Source organism: Canis lupus, chromosome 1 (genome assembly GCF_011100685.1).
Source record: "Canis lupus familiaris isolate Mischka breed German Shepherd chromosome 1, alternate assembly UU_Cfam_GSD_1.0, whole genome shotgun sequence".
NCBI lineage: Eukaryota > Metazoa > Chordata > Mammalia > Carnivora > Canidae > Canis > Canis lupus.
The window spans coordinates 62954441-62960440 of NC_049222.1; the positions used below are offsets into that span (position 1 = coordinate 62954441).

General features: G+C 34.5%; 1 long non-coding RNA gene across 1 annotated transcript; it reads right to left on the bottom strand.

Annotated features, from left to right (window-relative positions):
• Window positions 1-85: 85 nt before the first annotated feature.
• On the bottom strand, window positions 86-4231 carry LOC119870674. The gene is made up of 3 exons (XR_005353113.1): window positions 3971-4231; window positions 2501-2664; window positions 86-359 (listed from the first exon to the last, which is right to left on the bottom strand). It is a non-coding gene; the product is annotated as an uncharacterized LOC119870674 (long non-coding RNA).
• Window positions 4232-6000: the final 1769 nt, after the last annotated feature.

Genomic DNA, 6000 nt, shown 5'->3' on the forward strand with positions numbered 1-6000 from the left:
AAGTAATAAGTGATGGAAGCTTGGCTGTTTTTGTTTTTGTTTTTGTTTTTAAGATGAATTACATTTTATGTATGACCCAGAAATTCCATGTCTAAGTGTTTACTCAGGAGAAATGAGAACATATCCACATAGGGAGTTGCACATGAATGTTCTAATAATGTTCTTTATTCAATATAGCCCAAAACTTTGAACAACCCAAATGTACTTCAATGGTGAATGGTAAAAGAAATTATGGTATAAAAAATAAAATATTACAATAAAAAGGAATGGATCACTGATGAAATATTATTGAAGAATCCCAAAAGCCAAACATTCCTAAATTTTCTGGTGTCACAGAGCTTGTCATTTTTTTCATGGCCCTGAAAGAAAGAAAGAAAGAAAGAACTGATTATATACTTAGGTCAAAATGATTCTTAAGTATTTCTGTCCTAGTATACACTTAGTGGCTGTTTGGAAAATAATATACATCATTAGTTGAAAGAAAAATAACATTTGTATTTCATTCTATTAAAAAAGCCATATTTATTTGTGAATTGTATTTGTGCACCTGTTGGGCACTGCATAACTTCTTAATGTGGACTCAAATTGGACATCACCACCCTAATTACCTCTTCCACATTGATTTTCTTGTGGCATTTATTTATTTATTTTTTAATTACAGCCCAAAACTCAGCTTCACAAAGATTTGGTGTCATCAAAAGAAATGTAACTCAATTTAATGTTGAAATTGTGTATTACTTCAAGCTAGTAGCCCACACAGCTTTTGGCAGATGTCACTATGTTTCTTTAAAAATCTAAAACATGTGATGTCCTTGTGAATTCTCCAGTGTCCCTGTGTGACTGCATAGTTTTAGAACTATGATAAAAAAAAAAAAAGTTGTCAAATTTGGGGCACCTTGGTGGCTCAGTTGGTTAAGCATCTGCCATAGGCTCAGGTCATGATCTCATCAAGCCCCACTTTTTGGCTCCCTGCTCAGTAGGAAGTCTGCTTCTCTCTCTCTCTGCTTGTTCTCGCTCTCTCTCTTAAATAGTAAATAAAATCTTTAAAAAATTGTCAAATGAAAAAAATAACCAAAAGGGTATGCATGTATGCACTGTATGATTACATGCATATGAATATATAGGAAGTACAAAATTCAACTATCATGACAGAGAGAACAGAGTTTTTTAGAAACCAAAGATAGGCAGAGATTTCACAACAAAGATGCTTGAATGACACTTTAGATAATGCTAATGCTAATGCTCTTTATCTTGATTATGGTGATGGTTACACTGGTGTGTACATTTGAGTATTCTCTTAAAATGGGTGTGTTCTATTGTATACATATTATATTTCAAAAAAGTTGATACAGAGATAAAAAAAGATAATCTTTTGAGAAAATACTTAAAATGTCTATTGAAGGGGAGTTTCTTTTAGAATAGCTAAATTTAGATTAGAAATCAAGATGACATAGAAAAATGCAAGATATATATATATTAATCTTATATATATATATACAATCTTTTTTTTTTCCTTTAATAAAAATAGGAAAGATGAAAGTAAAAGTAAAATTAAGATAATTATTTTTGGAGAAGGAGTTAGAGAAATTCATAATAGGAAAGTTTTTAGAATTTTTATAGGATCAAATAGGCAGACATAAGCTCAGTTAAAGAGTGGCATACTTACCAACAGTTTAGTGCATGTTCTACCAGAGTACAAATGGAACCTTTACTAAAATATAGAAGATATTGCCTTTGAAATCAGAAGTTTTTAATCAAGGACATGGCCAAAATTATTTGTTCAGCCAAGATTGGATATAAAGGTAGTATATACAAGCCACATGGCACTTTAATCTTGTGGCTGGATCTACAGACTAAAATATAACAACATAAACCAATATTTATTGAGCACTTTCTTTATTCTAGTTTTTATTAGACTGTCAATTAAATCTTATAGCAACTTTATGATATAGGTACTTTTACTTCATCTCTATTTTACACATGATGAAATTGAGTCACAATGAGTTTACATAGCTTGTTAATGATAAAATACTATTTGACTTAAGCCTCAGTAATCTGATCTCAAGGCTTCTCCTTATCACTATGCCCAAAGCTTGTCAATGCCTGTGCATGATTCTAGATCAAAAAGCTATGTCAGGGGTCTCTAGGTGGCTCAATCATCTAAGTATCTGACACTTTTTTGTTTTTAAAGATTTTGTTTATTTATCTGAGAGAGAGAGAGAGAGAGAGAGATAGCAAGAGAAGCATAAGTTGGGGGGGAAAGACAGAGGGAGAAAGAATATGTTGGGCTCCATGCTCAGCAGAGAGCCTGCTTCTCCTCTTCATCTGCCCCTCCCCACTGCTCTCTCTCTCTCTTTCTCTCTCTCTCTCTTTCTCAGTCTCTTTATCTAAAGCAAACAACTAATTAAATCTTTTAAAATATTATGTCAAATGAAAAAAAAGAACTTAGAGTATGCATGTATATGCACATGTATGAATTCAATCAGAAGACTTGATTTACCTTAAAGATGGGTTGAGTTGTAGCACTGAGATGTGGAGCTGATATCTAGCTGTAGATAATATGAAGCCCTTGGGATCTTTATTTTTTAAGATTACAAAACAGGCTTTTCCTTTCATAGTTTTTTCTTAGGATACTTCCTTTGTTGTATAATTTTGGCAAGGAATCTGAAATGAGTAAGAGTATAATGCTTACAATGCTTCTTAAAAGTAGGGCATGACTTTTACCAAAGCATTGAATGTATACCTCAAGAAACCATCAAATACAAGGTTATTAAGACATCTTTTTCAAAGGTCTTTTGGTGAACTACATAAATTCAAGTATCGGATTATTATTTTTATAAAAAAGGAAAAATAACACAGGGCAAATAATGTATGACAAAGGCTAATGGGTTATATAAAGGACTAAATTTTACAGCATCAAGTTTTATGAAAAGTAAATTTTTTTCCTGGATTAGAAATATTACCAAATAAAGAGAAGTAAGAAGAAGATAGTTATTTGGAAAAGATTTATTTAAAAAAAAGGAAAACCCCAGCAGGCAATAAAAATAAAGGTCAAACATACTGTTTGAACTTGAGTACAGAAGTTTTTTTGTTTTTTTTTTTAAAGAAGTCCAAATTCATTTTCCAGAATCTTTCTTTTTATATAGGGTCACTTTAATATTTTCACAGACTAAAGAAAGTATTAGACTTTAGGAAGAGTTATAATGAGAATGAACTATTTCTCTCCTTGTGAGATGTGATAATTAACATGTACATAACTTTATCCATTTGCTTGACTGGCTTACTTTTTTTTTTTTTTTTTTGAAAAAGAAGAGTGAGCAAATGTAAAGTTAAAAAGTAAAAGAATCTAATACTGAATTTCTAAATTTTTAAACAGATGTATTTGTTATAAATGTACTTATTTGATTTAAAAATATATTCTGGACCATTTAACTCTTAATAGTCCTGACAGTATGCCTTAATGGCCAAACTATTACAATTGTACTCTATTATCAAGTTAAAGACTTCATAATCTGCTTCCACAGAAATTGACTTATTTTCATCTAATATATAGCACATGCTGGACTGCCAATCATGTAAAGAAAACATGAGGATTTATGTCTTATGCCTAGAATAAACAAAGCTAGGGAGAATGTTGCTCTCACCCTAATAATAAGAAAATGCCAGGGAGTCTACAGATTTATAGACTTGAACCCACAAGAGAGCTGTGGTTAATGCACAAAAGCTAGCATGCAATATAAGGAAAGATGGTAAGGCATCTTGAAGTAGAGATGAGATGTAAATCCTAGCTCACTGGAGCTGTGAGGAAAATGGGGCCTCTACAGCAGGGAAAAAACAAACATTAGCTACAATTGCAATGAATTGGTACAACTCATGAATAAATATGGGATACCATTATAGTATATAACCCCTAGTAGCCACAAGAACAAGAATTCATATCCCCTCATGGGCTCTTATTCATGGACCTTACCTGGTGCTCCTGAGAAAGATTGGGACAGGACAGGAGACTAGACAAATTCTTTTTCAGTGATGCAGTCCTGGTGGAGGGAAGGCCGGAAAGGAATAGAGCCCTACTTGGTCTTTTTGCCTCTAAGGAAAATAAAAGCCTTAAGACATGGGCAGGAAGAGCTAAAAACTATAACTTTCCCAAAGCAAGGATGAGGTCAGACTGTGCTGGAGAAGATAGAGGAAAAAAAAAATAGAACAAGAAAAGCCTCACAATTCTACCACTGAGAGAAGGGCAGCATTTCTGAGAAACCCCACCCTGAAGCCCAGGAAAACAAGTGAGTCAGGAAGAGGAAACTGTCCTCTTCCACTTCCATGCAGGGTAGCATACCCCAAGCAACAAGCAATAGCTGACTCTTGCTGGAGGAAGAACAGGTTATATAGAAAGGAAAGCATTTGGAAAGGCCTAAAAGATATACATGAACATCAAGATAACCATTCATTTAAGCAAAAATTGCACCAGAGGGATTTGAAGCTGATGATGCACTGAAGGTAAGTAACCACAGCAATAACAAAGCCCAAGTCCAGTTCCACTATTGAGTAGGATGACTCAATCCCCCATCCTAAGAGTATCAGAATGTGAAACATGTCCCTTTTCAGGAAAAATTACTATTATCTAAATGTTTAATACTTTCTATACTATACTGACAATAAAAAATAGAAGACATATAAGAAATAGACTGGAAAAAAAATCACTGTTAAAAGACAAAGTAATTAACAGAATCAGACTCACAGATGAGCCAAATGTTGGAAATACCCTACAGGGAATTTACAATAAACTTGATTTATATGAAAAAGTCTATAATGAAAAAAGTGGGCAACATGAATAAATAGCAGAGAGCAGAGAAAATGTCAATAGAGACAAGGCAATTATAAGGAAAAGTCAAATAACAATGCTTGAATTCTTTTTTTTTTAATAAATTTATTTTTTATTGGTGTTCAATTTACCAACATACAGAATAACCCCCAGAGCTCATCTTGTCAAGTGCCCCACCCAGTGCCCATCACCCATTCACCCCCACCCCCCGCCCTCCTCCCCTTCTACCTCCCCTAGTTTGTTTACCAGAGTTAGGAGTCTTTATGTTCTGTCTCCCTTTCTGATATTTCCCACACATTTCTTCTCTCTTCCCTTATATTCCCTTTCACTATTATTTATATCTTGTTTATCCATTCATCTTTCGATGGACACTGAGGCTCCTTCCACAGTTTGGCTATTGTGGACATTGCTGCTATAAAAATCAGGGTGCAGGTGTCCCGGCATTTCATTGCATCTGTATCTTTGGGATAAATCCCCAACAGTGCAATTGCTGGGTCGTAGGGCAGGTCTATTTTTAACTCTTTGAGGAACCTCCACACAGTTTTCCAGAGTGGCTGCACCAGTTCACATTCCCACCAACAGTGTAAGAGGGTTCCCTTTTCTCTGCATCCTCTCCAACATTTGTGGTTTCCTGCCTTGTTAATTTTCCCCATTCTCACTGGTGTGAGGCGGTATCTCATTGTGGTTTTGATTTGTATTTCCCTGATGGCAAGTGATGCAGAGCATTTTCTCATATGCATGTTGGCCATGTCTATGTCTTCCTCTGTGAGATTTCTCTTCATGTCTTTTGCCCATTTCATGATTGGGTTGTTTGTTTCTTGGGTGTTGAGTTTAATAAGTTCTTTATAGATCTTAGAAATTAGCCCTTTATCTGACACATCATTTGCAAATATTTTCTCCCTATTCTGTAGGTTGTCTTTTAGTTTTGTTGACTGTATCCTTTGCTGTGCAAAAGCTTCTTATCTTGATGAAGTCCCAATAGTTCATTTTTGCTTTTGTTTCTTTTGCCTTCGTGGATGTATCTTGCAAGAAGTTACTGTGGCTGAGTTCAAAAAGGGTGTTGCCTGTGTTCTCTTCTAGGATTTTGATGGACTCTTGTCTCACATTTAGATCTTTCATCCATTTTGAGTTTATCTTTGTGTATGGTGAAAGAGAGTGGTCTAGTTTCATTCTTCTGC